At 43.2% G+C, this 23,241-nt stretch overlaps 1 protein-coding gene across 2 annotated transcripts in view; it reads left to right on the top strand.

Annotated features, from left to right (window-relative positions):
- ORC5 (origin recognition complex subunit 5) overlaps positions 1 to 23,241 on the top strand; it is a 132,776-nt gene that overhangs the window by 92,652 nt on the left and 16,883 nt on the right. The window contains exons 14-16 of one of the 2 annotated variants that reach the window (XR_007403464.1): positions 2,600 to 2,781; positions 2,868 to 3,780; positions 22,350 to 22,434. The gene's annotated coding sequence lies outside the window, so the exon portion shown is untranslated. Of the gene's footprint in view, positions 1 to 2,599; positions 3,781 to 22,349; positions 22,435 to 23,241 lie in introns of both variants that reach the window. The other variant, XR_007403463.1, reaches the window with a different exon arrangement.

Raw genomic sequence — 23,241 nt, forward strand, 5'->3', positions numbered from 1 at the left:
AAACAATCTATTAACAGTTTAATGAAAGATTTCAACAAATGCTTTATCAAAAAGTATATTAAGAGGGTAGAAAACACAGGAAAGATACTCAGCATCATAAATTTGTGGAAAAATGCATGTTAAAACCATGGTGAGATACCTCTACACACAGATGAGATTAGCTAAAGATAGCAAACAGACAACAACAAACTGAAAATAATAAGTGCTAGCAAGGCTTCAGAGCGACCAGAAGGGATTCTCGTGTTGTTGATGTTGGTGGGAATGCCAAATGGTACAGCTACTTAGGAAAACACTTCGCCAGTTTTGTAAAAAGTTAAACACTCACCATACAATCCAGCAGTTCTCCTAAGATTCTATTCAAGAGAGATGAAAATCTTCACCCAACAAAAATGAAACAAAAGAAACCAAAAGTTTATAATGGTTTTATTCATAATAGCAAAATAAAAGGCAAAAATCAAGAGGGGAAAAGAAAATGCTAGGTTTTTATTTCCCATTTAAAAAAAATTCTGCTACAATATCAACAACCTTGAAAGGAAGATACTCTTCTTCTAATCAAGGAAGAAACCAAGGCTTTGGAGTGGTTACGAGGTTATTTCCTCTAAACTGAGATCAAGAGGTACAAACCTCAGTTGTAGAATAAATAAGTCATGGAGATGAAAAGTACAGCGTAGGGAATATAGTCAGTTAATATCATAATAACGTGGGACGGTGACAAGTTGGTGACTGAACTTACCATGATGAGCACTGAGTAATGTACAAAATTGCAGAGTCAATATATGGCACATCTGAAACTAGTATAAAATTGTATTTTAATTATACTTCAATTAAAAAATGGTAGGGACAAACCTGCAACAGGGGCACCCCCACCTCTGAAAAAAAGAAAAAATGTTATTCCAAACATAGCTGGTAAGATGCAGAGCCAGGTTTCAAACCCAAGCCCTACATTATTATTATTCTGGCTATCGTTTTGATGAATCTGGGTTGATCAATATATTTTCAATACTGTGTTCTCTAGAAACTGCATATGTCACAGGTTGAGTCCTTGAGATAAACCTGGGAACCCTAGTTAAAGGGAATGTAGGCACGTCAGATGTCAGTTGGGCGGTGGGGGGCTCTTAGTTTACCTTTGCCAAGTGCAGAGTCCGCATATCTGCATGGTGTTGAACTCCAGAGAGCCCAGCGTGTTCGTGGGCTTCAGACTGTTCCTCATTTGAGGGCTTGCCCTTGAGTAGCTCGGGAGGGAATTCAATCAAGAAGCTCCTGTGTGGGGAAGGCATGTCTCCTTCCCGCCGGAAATGCTCTTGGGTCATGGGGTGGGGCTGCCGTGGAGCTGGTGCCCCTGCAAATCAAGCTTAGCTGGGTTTTCAGTCTTGTAAGTCATGAGCAGCAAGCGGGGTTCAGTTGTCACGGGAATCTGTTTTAAATGCTGACAGAGGAAGAAAAGGCACGGCTCATAACACGCTACTTTTAAAATCTATGACTTGTGACATTATTAAGAACACAGCAAGGGTTTGAAAATTATGTCCTGAACATCCCGGCCTTGTATCTGTAAATTCACAAACTAATTGAATGAGAAGAGTCAAGGCATGTCTATATCAAAATTAAGTCTTCTGGGGAAAAAAAAAAGCCTTTCCCAAACTAGTTTTTATAAACCAATACATCTAAAAGTGCGCTGATGAAAATATTAAGCCCAGAGGCCCCTGGTGGCTCGGTTGGTTAAGCATCTGCCTTTGGCTCAGGTCATGATCTCAGGATCCTGGGATCAAGCCCCGAATCGGGCTCCCTGCTCCATAAGGAGTCTGCTTGTCCCTCACCCTCTGCCCTCCTCTCCACTCATGCTCTCTCTAAAATAAAATAAAATAAAATAAAATAAAATAAAATAAAATAAAATAAAATAATAAAATAATAAAATAAAATAAAATAAAATAAAATAAAATAAAATAAAATAAAATAAAATAAAATATTAAGCCCATAAAAGGACAATTCGGTAGCAGCATCCTCAAGGGTGAGGAGTGCTCAGGGGAGACTGGGACTTAGGTTAGGTCTCATGTGAGAACTGGGTCTATAAATGTGCTGCGTGGGACGAATGGAGGATTCAGGATACTTTACAATTATCTTGGTTGCAAATCAGTGTCGCAAGCCGTAAAATTAAATTATCAGTGGGCAGGAAAGAAGAGTAGATACAGTGGAAAATAACCCATCTAGACAAATAACAGCAAACATAAGCATTTAGAAAAAAACAAAGACAGGTGCCCCCATCACAGAGGGTTTCCTCATCTGACACAGAATCACTTACTTGAAGGATCATCCCGCCATGTCCTCAATAAATTCAGGATGTCGCTTATAGACGGTATATTTATAACCACGTCTACTGAATATTTACTGCTGGGTGCAAGGAGTCCCAGGAAACTGTAATGCCACCGTGCGTGCTGGATGATGGGGACCGGGTGGTTGACCTTCCCAGCTTCCCACGGGCTGGCACGGTGGCTGTCCAAAAAGATTATGCTTGGGGCAGAGGTGGGGCTGTGTATGGAGGACATCTAATTAGTCCAGTTGATTCTATTCCTTCAGAGTTTTCCTCCACCTATTCTCATGTCAGGTGAAGAGGAGACTGTTTCCGGCTCATTGTTTGTTGAAGGATTTTTGAAACGAGGACGCTGACTTACAGCTGGTGTTCGTGTCCACAGAAGCCTGAGCGAGACACCGAAGTAACGCAACCACCTTCACTGAGGACTGGTTTGACAGATCAAGGTGGTGTGTCCGGCTTTGTCAGGTGGCAAGGTCAGGAAACCATTTGATTTTAACAGATGATTTAGGGCTCGTCATGTATTACTTTGTGTTGTTCGAGATGATTCTTCCTGTGTCAGGCTTGCCCTACAGTGGTTAGCTACCTCTGAGATGCCGAGTATCTCTGAAGAAATTCGGAGCTGGAGTCGATTTGGGGTAGATTTTTCATCAGTTTGTGGACGGGAGCTGAAGCTCTGACCGGGAAGGAAATCCTGCAGGGAGCAGTGGTGGAAAGAAGGGAAGGCCGAGGTAGGCGCCAGGGCAATTTGGGTCCCGGATGCCAGTGAGAATGTCACCTGGGAGGAGTAGAGGGCTGTCAAATCACAAAGGTCGAGGGGCCGCAGTGCCCGGGAGGGTGCTCCCAGCCACGGGCCCTCGGAGGTGCCGCGTCAGACACCCAGGAACGCTGCTTCGGAGAGCTCGTCCCTTCTGGGCAGTGCCGGCGGCGGCTTCACGGACTCCGCAGAGGTGGGCAGAGCACGTGGGTCACGGGGGAGCGTGTGCTGGGCCCGCGAGCCGGCGGCAGGGAGGCCGGACCCGGCTGGGACAAAGCCCACACTCGGCAGGACGGGGGCCACTGCACGGGCAACACGGTAAACTGAGGAAGGGCGGTCAGGGAGCCTGGGCCGCCGCCCGTCTGCGAGATGCTCCGCGGCCTGCAGGCAGCGCGGAGGCCCCCACGGCCTCTGGCCAGACTCGGGTGTATCGATGTCTTGAATAAAACCCTCCGTCCTCAGGCACAGATGCTCCTTAAACAGGGCGAGCCCTGCGCTCCGGGGAGGTGGTGGCGTGACCTCTGACCCCGTGGGACCGGCCAGGGCCCTGAAGGAGCAGCGAGCGAGGTCTCGGCGGTGTCAGGCCGAGGGGCTCGCCCGCCCGCACGGGAGGCCCTGACGCCGAGACCCGCCGAGACCCGCCGAGACCGTGGAAGGTTCGAGGCTCCCCCCGCCGCTGGACGCAGGACCACGCGACCCGTGCCTCCCAGTTCCGCAGGTGAGAGGTCCAGGCCCGGCTTCCTGGGCGCCGCCTGCCGCCCTCCCCCGCCTCGGAGCCCTCGTGAGCCCTCGTGGGTCCCCACGCTGGGCCCGCCCGGACACCCCAGGGTGCCCCCCCCCCCCAGCCCCGAGCCGCCTGCAAAGATGCTTTGGCGCCCGGGCCGGTGTCCCTGGGGATTTTGGTGATGGGGATGCCACCCCCCCACCCCCACCCCCACCCCCCGCGGTCCCTCGGGGCCTGCGCAGGGAGGGGCGCTTCCATGGGGGGCCGCGGGGCGGGGGCGGGGGCGGGGAGCCCCGGGGAGCCCTGCAGGAAGGGGCGGCCACGGCCGGTCCCGCCGTCCGGCCCCGCCCCGGTGTTTGAGGGCAGGTGGGTGCACCAGGAGACTCCAAAGGAGCGTGAAAATGAGGCAAGGGAGGGACCAGTGCAAAAGGAAAAAACGGTTCGTGGGGAATCAGTGTTTGTAGCTGTTCCGTCCAACACGGCGGCCACGAGCACCTGTGCCTATTTAAATTTAAATAAATTAGAATTAAATAAACCTGCGCCTTCCCTCCCTCGGCCGCCCTCGCCCGGCTCAGGCGCAGTGGCTCCCGCGCAGCGGCTGTTCCTGGACGCGGCCCGCATGGGGCATTTGTGTCCCTGCATGGAGTTCCGCGGACTGCACGGGCCTCTAGCGATGCCGCAGACCCCTAACGCCGTCCCCTAGAACCCAAAGCCCCGTCCTGGTCCACCCAGTGGGTTCCGAGGCGGGAGTGCTTCTGCTGGGAGGTTTATGGGAAGCAGTGGAGGCGCTGCTGGCACTTGGTGGGGACCGGGGACGCCAGACGGGATGCAACCCAAAATTGTCCCGTTTGCAGGCAGACTTTTGAACGTCCTGAAATCTATTGATTACGACCTAAGCTTAGATCCCGAGTCCATTTAACACGTAAGCACAAACTGCTTCTTACCGTGCACCTAGTTATCCAGGAACACAAAAAGCTAGTCTTCGAAATCTAGTGGCTATTTCAGAAAATCTCTATACTGACGGCAACATTATGCTATTGCGTCGCCAGCACGCTGGCATCAGTTCGCTTCAGATTCACAGGGATTTTACGTGCGGGTGCAATGATCTTACTAAATCATCATAATTTCTGGTATGGCTGGGGAATACTTGACTGAAGGGCTTCTACTTCTTCCTGGAGTTAGGATATTGTATTCATTTTTAAAAGTTATGAGTAAAGGTTGTATTAGCAACAGATTTTATTACAAGAGAGTCAAAGGGCCATTTGAAAACATTTATGTAGAAGGGGCTTCGGTTTGATAGCATGGAGAAGCAGCGTCAGGGATGGGCCCCTAACACTCCCCCACCCGCCTTGCACCTGTTCCCTTGCTCCCTGTGCACCCCCCCCACACACACACCACCTCCGGCCCCCCTCCAGCCCAGCAAACAGGCTCCTGCTTTGCCCTCTCTCCCCGCCAGGCCTGGAACACTCCTTCCCGGTGCTTCTTCACTCTCTTCCCTTAGGTGTCAGCTCAGACATCCCAGCAGCCGTCCCCTGCACCCCCATCTGCGGTGGCCTCCCACGTCACCGTCACCCCCTGCCCAGGTCTGATGCTGCCTGTCCATCCCCACCGCCTCACCTGGCAGCAGGGACTTTGTCTCCTTCACCCCTACAGCCGACACCCCTAAACCCGACTGCTCAGGCAGTCACCCCCCAAAGGAAGGAAAGAAACCTAAGTCCCTTGGAGAACTCGAGGCACTGATAGGTAAGGATTATTTTTTTGAAGGTGGGAAAACCATTTTCTAGAAATGTGAAATGCAGAAAGACTTAGGACTTCGGCTGCTGTCAGCTTTCTTCTTTGTTAGATTAGACAACCCCATTTTGCAAGTTGCTTGTTCTCTTTGGGATTTAGCTCACGGATGATAGGGATGCTGCACAGGGAGCTTCGGGTTTTGCCCCGTCGGCCCCAGGAAGAGTTTGACAATCTCCTCGCTGCGCGGATCGGGCGGTTCCCTACAGAGGCCTCCGTTCCTCCGTGCGCTGTGCCAACTGGTTGTCACGGCATTAATTAAACTGCAAGAATAAAGGCATTGCATGTCATTTTCTATATTGGATGCCTTCATGTTATGGCCATATCTCCATGGAGAAATCCCTGTACATAAAGTGAAAACAAATGCCTGGTAATTTCACAAAAGCTCAATTGGGGTATTGTTAAGAGGAGAAATTGCAGCCTACTGAATGTGAACTCTGACGCCTGGATATATTTTGTAAATGTCTAGAGAAATATGAGTGGATCACATTCTTTATTTTCTAAATCATATTTTCACTTCCTTCCCCAAAAAACATCTGTGGCAATTTAAAGATGGTCACACCACTTCGTGGATATGATCCTCTGGATTCCTGTACCCCAGTGATAGACTATCAACTGCTGTGACATCAGAAAAATATACTGTCTGTGACTTTCATGCATAGGGAAAAAACTTGAGATATATTTTGGAGGTTCCCTGATATACATACACACCTTGTCAGGCATGCTGCATTTTAAGAAATATGGCTTTGGTAACAGCAGCATAATGAAATATAAAATAAAGTGCAAAAACCATGGCCTTGCTGTTCCCCAGCAGAAGAATAAAAGACTTTGGAAAGATAAGGCTTTATCTCCACATTCCAAAGGTCAACTCACTGGGCTTCTGTTAAACTACCATTGGCAAAAATTCCACAGAAGCTCTCTGGAAGCTTCCTCCAGAAAGAAACTGTGGACAGGGTTAGCAAAACACATAGGCCACCCCTCGTTAACCTGAGGGCGCAAGGGCAGCGTGAGAGCCTGGAAGGCAGGAGAGGAGTGGGACCCTGAAGCATAGACAAGACTAGTGCTCCTTGCACTGTCGCCACGTGTCCACCATGACATAGGGTAGGAATTAAGTGTTCGGAATTTTTATCACAGTTGGACAAAGTAACCATATTAACATTGAACCCAATAATAATATATTTTATTTATTAACTCAACTATTATGTGTGTGTTTTTAAATTTTATTTTTCTAGTAATTAATTTTTATTGTAACGTTTAAAAATATTAGTCCACTGCAGGTTGTAATTAAAAATCCTTCACTGCACAGGCACCTGGGTGGCACAGTCAGTGGAGCATCTGACTCTTGGTTTCCGCTCAGGTTGTGAACTCAGCATTGTGAGATGGAGCCCCATGTGGGGTTCTTTGCTCAGTGTGGAGTCTGCTTGAGATTCTCTCCCTCTGCCCCTCCCACTGGTTCTCTCTCTCTCTCTCTCAAATAAATGACTGAATCTGTAAAACAAAATCCTCACTGTAGATAATTTTAGAAGCACTGGTCAAAATCAATCTTGAATGTAAACAACTCTGTTGCCAAGGAGCGCACTCTTAGCGGAACTGAATTTAGAGCACTTGGAAGTACAGGTTGTTCTTGGGTTGTGTATTAAATGCATCCTGGACAGTCTGAGTTATCAGTTGGGAGGTCAGATTATTTCGAAGTTAGCTAACTACCTTGGTTATGTGATTAGTTCATTCATTTAACAAATATGTATTGTTAAATATTCTAGATGCTTAGAATACATGAATGAATACATAGAGTGAATAAAACAGCAAAAAAAATGGAGGTGACATTCTAGTGGAAGGAGATGAATAGTAAACAATAAGCAGAATGAGCAAGTAAAGTACACAAATGTAGAGCAGTAAATCAGTGATAGAAAGGCACTAGGTAGGAGTACCAGCGTGCCCGAGGTGGTGTGTATGTGCGTGTGTGTGTGTGTGTGTGTGTGTGTGTGTGTGTGTGTGTAATGAGGATAATTTAAAATACTGTGGTTAAGGGTAAGCCTCAATGAGAAGTGATATTTGAATAGAAGTTTGTACGTCATGTGGCTTTAGGGGGAAGAATGGTGCAGGCTGAGGGAAGAGCTAGTGCAAAGAGCTGGATTGTGATAGCTGGGAGGACAGGTCAGGGAGGAGCAGGGAACCCGGGTGGTCAAGGGGAGCAAGTAGGAGATGATGTCAGAGAGGGAATGGGAACCCAGACCTCCTAGGGCCACTGTGAGGACTTTGGCTTTTACTCTGAGTGAAACAGAAAGCCCATCATAGAGGGCCTTGAGTACTTTAAATGACCACCCAGGCTGCTGTGTTTAGGTAGAGTACGATGGGAGACCAGTTTGGAGGCTATTCCATGTGAGAGAGGATGATGGTTTGGTCTATGGTGGTAGTGAGAGAGGTGACGAGAGGTAGGTAGATTCTAGTTCTATTTTTAGGGTAGAACTGACAGGATTTCCTGACTTATGAAGACATAGCATGTAAGAGAAACAGAGAAATTTTTGGCCTCAAGTCCTTTTTTTTCTGCCATTATAACCTCAGAGCCATATTAGTTAAGCTATGATTTCTGATTTTTATTGGAAGTCTCAGCTAGAAGAAGAAAAAGGAGATTCTTTTGTAGGATCAATCTTCTGTCATCAGTGCCTAGATCCTGGTGATGGCTCAGGATGAGCCCAGAAGACCCTTACACACGTACTGTCTATTGGAGAGGTGTTGGGGCCTTTAGCATTCTGAAAGGTCTGTTCATCAGACATGCAACCAGAGAGCTACATTTTTTGAGTTTCAACCATACTCCTTCTGAAATTTAAACTTCAATTGGACTTAAAATCTGACCCCTTCAAAAATCTGCCTTTGATCATAGGGCCCTGAAATCAGCAAGCTTCTGCATTTAGCACCAGAGCAGCATGTGGTTTTAAAACAACCTCAGACAATGAGAAAAGGACAGTCTCTTCAATAAATTGTGCTGGGGAAACTTCTTTTGCACAGCCACATGCAAAAGAAAGAAACTGGATCACTGTCTTACACCATACACAAAAATCAACTCAAAATGGATTAAGTCTTAAATGTAGGACCTGAAACCATGAAGATCCTAGAAGACATAGGTGGTAAGCTCTCTGACATTGGTGTTGGGAATGCTTTTTTGGATTTGACGCCAAAGGCAAAAATACACAAGTGGGACTACGTCAAACTAAAAAGCTTCTACGGAGCAAAGGAAACCATCAACAAGATGAAAAGGCAACCTGCTGGTCATGATCCCAGGGTCCTGGGATCAAGTTCCACAGCAGGCTCCTGACAGGAAGCGTGCTTCTTCCTCTGCCTAAGTCTCTGCCTCTCTCTTGGTGTCTGTCATGAATAAATAAATAAAATCTTAAAAAAAAAAAAAAAGAAAAGGCAACCTACTGAATGAGAGAAAATATTTGCAAATTATATCTGATAAGGGATTAACATCCAAAATATATAGAGAACCTATATAGCTAAATAACAAAAAACCAAACAGTCTGATTAAAATAGGAGAGGACCTGAATAGATGTTTTTCTGAAGAAGAGAGAGATGGCCAACAGGTACATGAAAAGATGCTCAATATCATCATTTATCAGAGAAATGCAAATTAAATTAGATATCACCTCACACCTATTAGAATGGCTATTATCAAAAAGACAAGAGATAAAAGAATACTGGTGAGGGGATATAGAGAAAAGAGAACCCTTGTGTACTGGTGGGAATGTTAATTGGTACAGCCATTATGAAAAACAGTATGGAGTTTCCTCTAAAAATTAAAGTAAAGCTGCCATATGATCCAGCAATTCCACTTCCAGGTATTTATCTGAAAAAAAAAAAAAAAAACACTAACTCAAAAAGATGTATTCACTTCACATTCATTGCAGCATTATTCACAATAGCCAAGATATGGAAACAACCTAAGTGTCCATTAATGATGAATAGATAAACAAATGTGATACATATCCAATACATATGCTTTATCCTTTATATATATTTTTATATATTTATATATTTTTATTACTTTATCCAATATATGTATAAATATGTATATGTATAATATACATATATATAATATCCTTTATATATAATACACACATATACATAATGGAGTATTATTGACTATGAAAAAAGAATGAAATCTTGCTATTAACAACAACATGAGTGGACTTTGAGGACATTATGCTAAGTGACATAAGTCAGGCTGAGAAAGACGAATACCATATCATCTCACTTATATGTAGAATCTAAAAAATAAAATCTCATAGATACAGAGAACAGGCTAGTGGTATGTACAACATGGCAATTATAGTTAATAATGCTGTATTGCATATTTGAAAGTTACTAAGAGTAGATCTTAGTAAGATCTTAAAAGCTCTCAAAAGATCTTAGTAAGATCTTAAAATCTCTCATCCCCCCCCAAAAAAAGGTTCTGTAACTATGTATGGTGATGGATGTCAACTAGACTTATTGTGGTGATCATTTCACCACACGTATAAATATCAAGTCATTATGTTGTATGCTTGAAACTAATATAAGTCACTAATACATCAATTAAAAAAATTTTAGTGTAAAAAATTAAAAACAGAATCCCATCCAGAAGAGGTAAAGACACACGTCACCCAAGTTGCTGTGCTAGATCTTGCACCAAGCCCTTCCCATACGCATTCCACGGAGTGCAGCCTAAGAGGCCTGCATTACTACCCAAGTGACAGACCGGTGAAGAGGCTTTGGTTTAAGCAACTTGCCTACTGCCACCCAGCTTGTTGATGCAGCCAGGGTTTAAACTCAGATGGTTTCATCCAGAGCCCTTTGATGTTCACCATCTCACTCCTCTGCCTCTTAACACAACCTAACACTTGCCAAATGGCGGTCCCATTCTGTCCTCTGGAACACCAACATCCCCCCGTGGAAAATCCCACGTAGGAGGGACCAGGACTATCTCTTCCAATTTCTATAGTTTACCAATGCTGGGCATTCATCTTGTCTGGATTGAACTTCAGCCAGTTCATTTTCAGCCAAGTCTCCAATTTAAGCAGCCAGTGGGTAAAATACAAAAACCACCCCGTTGGAATCAGATGAAAAAGAAATACAGGCTGGGAATTCTTGGCATAATGATGAAGCAGGAGGCCCAGGTCCCTTGCTGGTGTTTCAAATGGTCTCCTATTGACACTGAACAGGGAGGATCCCTCCGGCAGGAGACACAAGAGCAGCATCCCCTCGGTGGACGAGCCATCACCACAAACCACCTTTCGGGTTTTTGGAGAGAAGGCTGTATTGGCTGGAGCCAAAACAAAACAAAGAACTCTATCCACTCCACCTCGGCCCCCGAAATTGAATGGCACTTGGCAGTGGTAAAGGAGCACGGTAGATATTAAATCACCCACACTCAGTTGGATTGGCCACAGGATTTGAGGGAAGCCATTAAAGAATTAGTTGAAATGGTTTAGCCATTTCATCCCTTGTGTTTAGCCTGCACTCACGTCTATCCTTCCTTTTATCTTTCCTTTTCACCTGCTCAGCCCTCAGCCACCAGTGGTGCTGCAACCCACGACCCCCAAGGAAGCCCACCCGGGGGTGGATGCACACAACACATGAGCAGAGAACACAGAGGCTTCAGGCCTTTGTCTCCTCTCACCCCGGAACCTGGGGTCAGTCAGAAGGGAAGGATCCAGAACATGTGGGGTAGGGGGTGGTGGAGAACCTGCAGATCCTCATGAGAGGAGACCAAGGAAGATGGGAGAGTTGAGAGAAAGGGAAAGTAGAGGAGAACAGGGTCGGGAGTGGGCGGTGGAAAAACTAGAAGGGAGATGAGGATGGAATTAGCTGAAAGGGAAGGGAAGGCCCTCCAGCATTTTCCGAACAATGCTGTTATGTCCTCCTACTCTTTCGTCAAGAGAGAATTTCATAAGACGTATGAAGACGTGTCTGGAGAGCCTCTTTAATCTACACACTGAACCCCAGTGGGACGGAACCCCGTTTACTTGGAGCCCCACTGCCTTCCTTCAGAGAACCGCTAACAGGCACCTGCCACCATCTGTGTGCAGGTATATGTCTCCCCACCCCCTCCCCCCGCAAGGACTGAAAGGCTGTCAAGCCCGGGGTGGTCTCTAATAGGTCTTTATAGTCCCTGCCCTTAATGTGATTCCCGCCTCATGGCAGGTACTTAATAAATAATAAATGAAAAACCGAAGTCCCATAAAAGCCAAATCATTGGGCAGACACAGAATGCATCCTGTGTTATACCAAATAAAGAAAGTTCCAGGGGCACCTGGGTGGCGCAGTTGGTTGAGCACCCGACTCTCTGTTTCCGCTCAGGTGAAGCCCCTGTCCTGAGATCAAGCCCTGTCTGCGGCTCTGCACACTCAGCTCAGAGTCTGCTTGAGTTTCTCTCACTCCTGCCCTCCCCGGTCCCCTCCCCATAAATAAATAAGTCTTTAAAAAAAAGAAAGAAGAGTTCCAAAACAGACACAACTAATCTGAGGATGGGAGTCAGGATTGCCTTTGAGTAAGTGTGATAAATGGGAAGGGGTAGAAAGGGCCTCTGGAGAGGGGGAATGTTCTATGCCTTGATCTGGGTGGTAGTTGTTTTGTGCTTCCTTTGTGAAAATTATTGAGCTATACACTTGTGATCTGTGCAGTTTTCCATTTATCTGTTATGCATGCTTCAATCAAAAGTTCACTAAAAGAAAAAAAGGAAAAATCAAATAATTAGCTGCTCCAGAGAGACCCTATCAAAAGCAATTGATGTGGATGAGCGATTCAAATTCTACAATGAGCTGTTTCTCCTTTCTTTTGCTGAGTATGAATTAAAATGGCTTGCAAATTATATGACCAGCCTCACTAGCACTTCCCAAACATAATTACTCAGTAGCCTATCTTATTGCAGTGCCGATCAATCATTGATCCTTAATGAGTCAACAAAAAGAAATGCATCCATATGTACGTACAAATTATAATCTAACTAAGGACCTCTATAGTCCCATGTTTTATATTGTTGATTCCCCAAAATGTTGTTCCACTGGAGGTGAACAAAAAAGACTTCTCTGCATCGCTAAGCTTTCAGGATGTCAGACACTGAAAAGTGAATTGTGCCTCTGATTAATTGATTTTAATAATAATAATTTTATTTATATAGAGACCTTGCCAAGGTATTCGGGGAGCTGTAAAGCAACCCATAATCCATGATTAAAGCATTATACAGGCAATATATAACAAGCCTCCCTCCTAAAGGAAAACAAAGGGAAGAGATGGATGGTACTGAGATATGAAGTTGCAGGAGAGGGAACAAGCTGTAGATTCGGTGTGGAAGGGGTGATAAATGCTTCATTAGGGAAGAAGGGGAGTTTCCTGGATTTGGCGCAGGAGTGTAATTTAGCAGAGCTGGATGGAAACAGTGGCCTGTGGGGAGTCAGCCCTAGCCCTGCAGAGATGTGTGCGCTTCCTCCCCCCTGAGCCTGGTGGAGGCAATGCAGATAATCATCACATCTTTCCTGCCCGCTACATCCTACCTGGGAGTGGGATTTTTTCATAATGATCCAAATAGCAGAAGTTAAGGAAATATGTATAAATTATTCCTCACTTCTTGACATTGGCGAAAGATCTAGATAATTTTCTCTTTATCGAAAGGTCCCAAACTAAGTCCTGGAAAATATAAATGCATGCGGAAGTCACTGTGAAGGTGCATAAGTGTCAAAGTTCTGAGAGGACAACAGCAGGAGCAGAGAATTAGGAATAATTTTTGGGAACTTCCTTCCTGGGCAGCCCCTTCTCCACCCCCACGCACATCCCCTTCCCTGCCTGCAGCCCACCACGCAGCTGCCCCTGCCGACCCTGCCACATGACCTCTCCTGGCACTGACACCACAGCTCCTCGGTTGGTTAGACTTGTTAGTTTCTGGCTTTCTTTTACTATGACTTGTAACCATGCAAGGACAGTTAAAAAGTTGTGGAAAGGGGATCCCTGGGGGGCTCAGCAGTTTAGCACCTGCCTTCGGCCCAGGGCGTGATCCTGGAGACTGGAGATCAAGTCCCATGTCTGTGTCTCTGCCTCTCTCCCTCTCTCTGTCTGTGTCTCTCATGAATTAAAAAAAAAAAACTGTGGAAAGCAGAGAAAGATCTAAAGAAGTATTTAAAAATTATCCCTAGTGCAACCACCCAAAGCCAACTGCTTTTGAGATTTTCTGAAATATTGTATTCAAGTGTGTGTGTGTGTGTGTGTGTGTGTGTGTGTGTGTGATGTGTACACAAGGAATATGTCTCTGTGGATATGTAAATTGTCAGTGGTTATTTCTAGGTGGTGGAACAATTGTTGATTTTCACTTTTATCTCTCTACCTTTATATAATATTGGGAAAAATTACATGTGGCCATCTTTTCATTAAGATCAAGGAAAAAATAATTAATAAAACAGGTGAAGCCGGTTATTTCTCTGTTGGGATTTGTCACCTGGTAGGAAATGTCATGCAGTCCATCTTTTTCAGATGTGATGATGTGAACAAATATGACTTCTAGAAAGGTGACATAGCAGATGCCGAAACAATATTTTTGAGCAAAAGGTGACGGCCTAGTTCTACTCCATTTGGGGAGTAGATACAAAGTCTACTTTGTATTGAGTTTAGTCACGCAGGTAACAAGAAAAGGAAGACTCACTGTAGAAAGAGTAAAAGTAATTAACAAAAAACGACCAAGTGATGAGATGGAAGATTATCAGTGACATAGCCTCGCTAGCAAGGTGATGTGTGTGATTAAACAGAAAGAGAGATTCACTGAAGGCAATTTTCCTCCAGCCAGAGCCAGGGCAGGGAATTCCCTGTGGCTCAATTAGTTTCACCTAATCCTTGGGCAAATAAAATAAAACCTTTATCTTATGCTGGGTAGATACAGTGACTAATATGGACCCAATAGACTATGATGTGGTCTGTAATGCAATTAAAAAAATTTTAATCCGTCTTTTGTTTCACGTTATTCTTATCTAGGTTGGCTATGCGGTCATGTGCCTTTGTGTGATGAGAGCTAGAGAGATGTGGTGGCAGGGGAGGAAGGGGAGCCAGAGTTTACTGGGAATCCTTGGGCAATGAGTGATTGATTAGTGGGTGAGGAGTCAAGTGAGAGCTAGTGCCCTGGATTGAATAAAAGAGTTTCCATTATTCAGTGAGCACTGGGGAAGGACGGGGAGGGACTGCATGGAAGGCTGCCATGAGTCCAAGAGAAAAGCAACTTTCTGGGAAAAAAGCAGACATTAGGGCAAAGAAGGCAACTGTATTCTACCCACGGAGCAAAAAATTAGACATTACAGAGGAGAGAGGGTAAGAAATGAATCTAGGCAGATTGTAGAATTTTAACACTATGCATATTTTGCTTTTGTGGCTCTATTTTGGCTTCAATATTTGCCCTTCTCCTGATTGCTGATTACACAATCATCAATTTTATAGATTGTTATGTGGGAGACGAGGGATTTTTTTTAAGCCTGTGACTGATGCTACAGGATTGCTCAGTTTTATCTCCTTGCGTGTTTGTATGTCCCTGCAGTGTGTGGATGGGAGACTCCTACAGAAGAAAGAAAACGGGGAAGAATGTAAGCTTCTCTGTCACTCAGAGTGGGGTGGCCTCTGGGTCATAGCGGAGGTTATCAGGCAACAAACTGAAGTGCGAGCCTTGGATTACTCTGTGGTGATAGGACTGTCTTTCTCTGGACAGTGTTGCAGGCTGGGAGCTACGACTGATTTGTGAAATCAGCTGGGTGGATTGCTCAGCATTTTTACAAAATCAAAGAAATAGAATAGAAACTACCCGAATGCATTGCATGTAGTAACGGTTTCATTTAAAAAATTGTCATTTCATGCACACGCGTGTGCACAATATAAAATGTATATTTTATGTGGGTCAGAGTGAAAAAAAAAAGGTTCAAAGCTACTGTCATAGAGTACAGTTTTTAATAATACAGGTTTAAAGGTTTGGAAGCAAAATAATCACAGGTTTAAAGGTTTGGAATCACAGGTTTAAAGGTTTGGAAGCAAAATAAATATATAATTAAAAATAAATAATAAATAAATAAATAAATAAATAAATAATAAATACATAAATAAATGTTTGGGAGCATTAACATCCCAAGTCTTTGGGCAAGTGTATTTTATTATAATAATTTTCCATAAGGATTCTGTAGCAAGGAGAGTTAAGGCATGAATTGTTTCAAAGTAGGCTAAATAACTTTTTTTCTCTCTCTCTTTTTTAAAAGATTATATTTATTTATTTGAGAGAGAGAGAGATAACGAGCAGGATGGAGAGGGAGAAGCAGGCTCCCCACTAAGCAGGAAGCTGGATGCAGGACTCGATCCCAGGACCCTGGGATCATGACCGGAGCCGAAGGCAGATGCTTAACCGACTGAGCTACCCAGGGGCCCCAAGAATGTTCTCAGAAACTGCACGTAGGCAGCAGGGAGCAGTAGACAGCAGCTCTTTCTGCCCACGGGTCCTGTCCCTGTGCTTTAATAAACCTACCATTTTGCACCAAAATAGAGAGAGAGAGAGAGAGAGAGAGAGAGAGAGAGAGAGAAACTGCACAAGACCAGCCAGTGCAGCCTTTCAGTACAAAAGGTGAGGGTGAACGTATCTGTGTGAGTGGTTATTTGACTTAACACCTGTTCCCCTTGGAAGCCCAACCCCATTAGATCTACATACGTTCAACTTGTAGTGATTTAGGATAATACCGGGGAGGCCGGAGGACCAGAGAACACAAAATATTAGATAAGAAAAATATCACTCTCATTTGTTTTGGAATATGCTACTTGAATTTTCTTACAAGACTTACTTCCCTTCCTCCCTTTCCTACAGAGTTGTGATAAAGTGAGTTTCCTCCTCTGCACCCAGACTCCGACAGTGGACAGAAGTAGGTGACTCAGAAACAAACCGAGTGCTGCAAGTTGCCACTCAGGTTACATTTCACCTCCTGTGGTCCAGAGAGTAGCTGTGTCCTAAGAGATTTTGCAGCTGGCACAATTCACGTTTAGGACATAGACGTTTGGATATTATGTCTTCTATTGCATAGCATTTGCCGTAGGGAAAAATTGAATTTGTCTAAGCAAGGGTGAGTCCTGTTGAAGATGGATTTGTCTTGGAAGTTCCAAAAGATTTTTATTATTAGGAAATTTTACGCCTAAGACTGTCTTGCTGTGGAGTGACGAGGGTAGACAGCATCGTATCTCAGTATTCACACACACGCTCACCCAAGTTGATCTGTATGCTCCCTCCCACCCCCCGCCTCCCACCCCTGTGCCCGACTCCCCCTCCTCCATGCCCTGGACCCCTGCCACTTTCCCAGGACATGACCCAAGAGCTTGGTGTAGAATGAGTCAACACAGATCTAGATGTAAAAAAAATAAATTATTTCAGTAATGATGTATTTTAACTTTATTTTAAGACACTTTTAAAAAATCTATACTTAAAAAAGATTAAAAAATAAAAAATAATAAATCTATACTTGAAATTCCCTGGAGGGTGAAAAAAAAAAGAGGCAGCAGTCAGTGAGGATGAGATAGAAGTGAGTGATGAGGAGGCGCAGAGGAGGAGAAAGAGCAGCGAAAACAAAATCAGTTGCAAGGGTTTGGCACCAAACTCATAAGGAAGCATTTTTAAATCTTTTTCTTTGACACTATTGCTAACTGAAGTCCCAGGCAATCAGGCTTCTGTAAAGTAGCATTTTAAGAGCTTCCACCAACAGATGGAAGTGAGGTTGGTGCATTTTGAATTTTCATTCGCTGAAAACTCATCTTTAGTCTGTTTCTCACTTAGTTGCCGGAGCTATGTAGTACTCTCTTTAATAATTAGCAATCAGATTTCTTCAAAAGGAAAAAAAAATCCCTGGCAAAATTATCTTTTTTTTTTTTAAATAAAAAAGTTGCTGATTAAAGAGCACTAGTTCTCGGTAAGAGTGCTGTAGATTACTTGGCAGCCCACATCTTTATTCATGAACACCCTTTGAAATTCAGTTTTGCATGTATTTAATGTATTTTTTCTTCAAAATGAATGAAGTTATTTAAAAATGAGAATAAATACCCCACATTTAGTCCTTTGAAACAATTAAGATAGTTAAAAGTGATTGTCCTTGAAAAACCTCTTTTCTTAGAAAAAGCTTATTGGCTATCATCTAAAAGTCACTCTTTGGAAGTTTTAAAAATATTAAACATAGTCTCTATCAAAACCCTCGCTGTCCTTTTTTGAGAAATTGACAATCTGATATTAAAATTCATTTGGAAATACAGGGAGCCCAGAATAGCCAAAACAATCTTGAAAAAGAAGAGCATGGTTGGAGAACACAGGACACACACTTAACAATTTCAAAACTTACTGCAAAGCTACAATAATCAAGACTAGCATAAAATTAGCATCTGTTTAGACATAGAGATCAATGAATAGTACTTAGAGTCCAGAAACAAACCCACACATTTATGGTCAACTGCTTTTGACAAGGGTGCCAAGAGAATTCAGTAGGGAAAGAATAGTCTTTTCAGCAAATAATGCTGGGACAACTAGATATCCACGTGCAGAAGAATGAAGTCTGACCCCTACTTCACACTGTATACAAAAATTGGTCCAAAATTAATCCTAGACCTAAACAGAAGAACAAAAACTATGAAATCTTTAAAAGAAAAACATAGAGGCAAATCTTTGTGACTTTGAATTAGGCAGTCATTTTGTAAGTGTCACAGCAAAAGGACAAATAACAAAAGAAAAACTAAGTTTATTGAGTGTCATCAAAATTGAAAATTTTGAGCTTCAGAGGATAGAGTCAAGAAAGTGTAACTACACCTCACAAAATGGGATAAAATATTTGCAGATCATATAGCTGATAAGGGTCTGATATCCAGAATATGTAAAGAACACTCACAACTCAACAATAAGAAAATAACCTAATCGTACAATGAACAAAGACTTTGAATAGAGCATTCTCCAGAGAAGATACATAAATGGTCAATAAGTACAGGAAAAGATTTTCAGCATCATCATTATTAGGTAAATACACATCAAAACCACTTTACATATGTTAAGATAACTATGATCTGAAGGATGGACAATCATAAGTGTTGGTGAAGACGTGGAGGAACTGGAATGCCCACATAACGCTGGTGGGTATGTAAAATGGTTTGGCTGCTTTGGAAAACAGTTTGGTAGTTCCCCCAAATATACACAGAGTTATCATATGTCCCAGTAATTACACTCCTAAGTCCAGACTCAGAGAAGTTGAAAACATACATCCACAGAAAAATTTGTACATTAATATTCTTTTTTTGTACATTAATATTCAATAGTGACATTATTCATAAAAGCCAGAAACTAGAACCAACCTCAATGTCCCTGGATAAACACAACATATATCCATACGACGGAGTCATATTCAGCTATGAAAAGAAAAGGAGCGCTTGCTCATACATCCTACTACATGGATCAACCTTGAAACCATTGTACTGAGACAAGCCAAATATAAAGGCCGCCTTTTATGTGACTCTATTTATATGAAATGCTCAGAATAGGCAAGTCCACAGAGAGTAGATTAGTAGTTGGTGGGAGGGGGGTGGGAGGGAATGAGGAGTGACTGCTAATGAGTCAGGGATTTCCTGAAGGGGTGAAAGTATTCCGGAATTAGATCATCATGATGGGATATACAGATCCCACTAAATTGTGCACTACAAAAAGATTAATTTTATGGAATGTGAATTATATCTCAATAAAAAACAAAAACAAAAAAAGACCTTTAAGGGGACAATTGAGGGAATTTAGACATGATCTAAATATGAGACAGTATTAGGGAATAATTGCTAATTTTTGTAGGGTAAGAATGATACGTCTATAAAAGAAAATGTCATTATTTTTCATTGATGAATTCTGTAATATTTAGGGATAAAGTTTATGATGTTTGCAACTTATTTTCAAATGGCTTGGCAAAAGAGAAATATCTTTATACAGGTATGAATAAACCAAAGTCAACAAAATATTAACAATGGTACAATCTACGTGGTGGGCATCTGAGTGTCCCCGTACTCTTTACTTTATTTGAAAGTTTCATAAAGTAAAACTGAGGAAAAAAAGAACAAAAGGTAAGTCCCCCAAAGTTTCATCATTTGTCACATCATAAATAGTCCTTGGTGGGTTGATAATGAGAATCAAGAGGTAATTTGCAAAAGGCTATAAAGATTTCAATGGTTTTATTTAAAAACTCTGCATTTTGAGAGATTGGAGTGGCCATCACGAATGAATTGTGACATCATTTTATGCTAAGTCAATTTTCTACCCTCATTCTTTTCTTTCACAAGCTTATGACATACTTTACTTTTCTATTCAAATTCTAGAAAATCTCAGGGCCGCTTAGGGTCAGATGATGAATAGTTAGCCCTAATTATTTTGATGGCTAACTTTATTTTCCAAGTTGCTGGTGGAAAAATATTCATCAGGGCGGTCTTCCAAGAGTAGAAACAGAAATGTTCGACTCAGCTGGACACTCACATCCTGGGACTCCTGAAATATTTCCTTCTCTTGACTAGAGGCCAGCTGTGATTTTCTCTTTCTTTCTTTTTTTTTTTTTTTTTTTCTTTTTTAAAAATTTTTTTTAAAAGATTGTATTTATTTATTCATGAGAGACACAGAGAGAGAGAGAGAGGCAGAGACATAGGCAGAGGGAGAAGCAGGCTTCCCGTGAGGAGCCCCATGTGGGACTCGATCCCAGGACCCTGGGATCACGACCTGAGCAGGTGCCCGGTTTCCTCTTTCTGAAAGAAGCCTCTCCAATTCCTCCTGCTGGTTGGCCGGGCCTCTCAGATTTCCCTTTGGTTCAGTGGCTGAGCAACCCAGTGAGACAGTGATGGGTCAGAGATGGCACTGCAAGGCAGCACTTGGGCAACATTGGGTTCCTTGTAAGCCCCTGTCTCTCATGTCTCCTTCCTGGGGTGTGTTCTTATTCTTTCTTTCCATTCCTAAAAATACAGTCCTGAGACGAGAACTGAAATTCATTCAAGTAAGATACAAAGAATTGATAAGACTTTAAATGTCTCCTTTCCTTAGATCAGTAGCAACTCAACAGAGCAAAGTCTTAGACTAAAGAGTGAAACTCAAACCATGGAATCTACAGTGATACGATCCTGCAAGAGGAGGAAGTCTTTTCTGGCCAGCTTAGTTTCCTTGCCCATCTCAGCACACTTCTTACTTACATCTAAAGCCAGCGTGGGCCCTGGGGGCCACTGGTCCCTATCTGCAGTTGGCATTAGGTGTTGCCTTCTTGGTGACAACTTGATATTTCTCTGAAATGAAGTGGTAATTTCATTTCCCGTTCCTTGTTCAAAGATGCCCAATGCACAAACTTCATCTAACAGGTTTCCACCAATAATTAGCACTCCGTGGGAAATCAGACACAGGGGACCGAATAGTCTGGAGGAAAAAGCCTCTATCCCTTGAGCTCTTCTTTTAACAAAAAGTTGACACATTCTTAGGCAGGGAAGGCGGAGAGGAAGGGGAGAGGAAAAACTTAATGTGCAACTTTCCTGCCGGCGCAGGGGATAGATTGGGTAAGCATTGGGATTCACCAGAATCTGGTTTTTTAATCATCTCGAGAAAGCACCTTATAAATTTAACATGAACTTAGAAAGGCTCTTGCAAGGAGAACCAGGTAGCACGAGTGTTAGTCTTGCTGATTTACAGCTGGAAGAGCAGACCCTGAACGTACTGTAGACGTGACCATATCCTAGCAAACCCCACGGCTCCAGTGTGGTCTCCGTGTGGATCATTGACTGACTCTCCTGATACTAAGGACATCAGAATATGAACATTTCTTTTTTCAGGCGCTAACAGAGACAGACCCCATACGCTGCTGTAAACGCCAAAATACTGTCATCAATCATCCAGAATAACTGGGACCACGATAAAAGTTCATTTGGATCCAGGTCATAGAAGTATTTAAAGTCAGAAAATTGAAATCATTGGTTAGAGGTACCAACGGTCATGAGGAGTTCCTGCAAGCTTCGGTGTCCGAAGATACTGCTTTTTAAAAGAAACCCACGTCTTAGAATAGTTGTTAAATCACAACTGGGACACTTTCCGTGCTAATTTCTTCCAAGTAATGATAACGCCTTACCCGTAGTCCGTGTTCTACTCCGAATAAGGCCGCAGAGTGCAACGATTAAGGATACTGACGTCGCTAATTACTACCTGTGTGGCCTTGGCTAAGCTTCTTAGCCTCTCTGTGCCTTGCTTTCTTCATAGTTAAAATGGGAATAGGAGTAGAGCCTACCTCCTAAGGTTGTTGTGTTGGGCTGAGCTCGTTGGACAGTACAACACTTGCAGTGGGGTCTGACGTACAGTAAGGCCTTCGTAACCCTTAGCTCTTAATACTGTTTTCTTTTTCATACCCTACATCCATTTGTCATTCACAATAAGCCGCATTAAAGTATAATGGTGTGGCCAGAGAGACAACTAGTTTAGGAAGAGAGACAGCTTACTGATTTATGGAACCCAAGGAGACTGGACACCCTGAACTGTGGGAAGATTCCAGGTGTATCTCACGCTTAGGACCTCTGGAATCAGGACCTGAAGGCCCCTCAGGACATGTTTTGTTTTTCATTCCTGCCCCTTCTCTGAGATAAGCTTAATTTGCCTCTCACTGCAGACTGACTTTCCTTCCATGCAATGTAACAGCTTCCAATTTCCAGTCAGGCTTAGCTCTAACAGCCTCTAACACTGATGAAGAAATGACTGTTTCTTTATCTGTTCCCAGGTTCAAAATCGTGGAGAAGTATCCTGATTCCTAGAGATTCATGGGGACCAACAGATGGAGTCCAGGAAGTAGGGTTTATACAAACGTGAGTGTCCTATTAGATATTCCCATGATGATGGGGTGGGGGGGATGGGAGGTGGTGAGTGAGGCAAGTTCAAGAACATCAGAGTTGGGGAAAGTGAGAAGTTGATATGCACTATACCCAGAAAGAATTTTTTTTTAAGATTTATTTATTTATTTGAGGAGGGAGGGCAGAGGGAGAGGTAGAGAATTTCTCAAGCAAACTCAAAGTGGGCATGGAGCCTGACACGGGGTTCAATCCCAGTACCCTGAGGACCCCTCAGATCATGACCTGAGCCGAAATCAAGAGCCCGACGTTGAACTGACTGAGCCACCCAGGCACTCCTACTCAGAAAGATTCTTAAAATGTTATCGTTGTTACAATCTACATATTATAAATATATATACATATATGTTTATATATGTATATATATACATATTATAAATAAACATATACATATTATAAATATACATATTATAAATTCACCCTTTTAAGATGTACAATTTGGTGGGGCTTAGTATATTCACAAAGTTGTGTAACCATCACTGCTGTCTAATTCCAGAACATTTTTCTCACCTCCCAAAGAACCCCCTCACCCACAAGTGGTTTCTCCTCATTCCCCCCTCTCCTGGCCCCAGCAACCACGAAGCCATTTTCTATCTCTATGGATTTACCTGGTCTGGACATTTCATATAAATGGTATCCTACAATAATGTTTAATAATGTTCTTAATCTTAAGAACATAAATTAAGAACAATAATGTTCTTAATGTTTTTAAGACTCATCCATGTTGCAGCATGGATCAATACTTTATTCTTTGTGGTAGCCTAA

This window comes from Canis lupus, chromosome 18 (genome assembly GCF_003254725.2).
Source record: "Canis lupus dingo isolate Sandy chromosome 18, ASM325472v2, whole genome shotgun sequence".
Classification (NCBI taxonomy): Eukaryota; Metazoa; Chordata; class Mammalia; order Carnivora; family Canidae; genus Canis; species Canis lupus.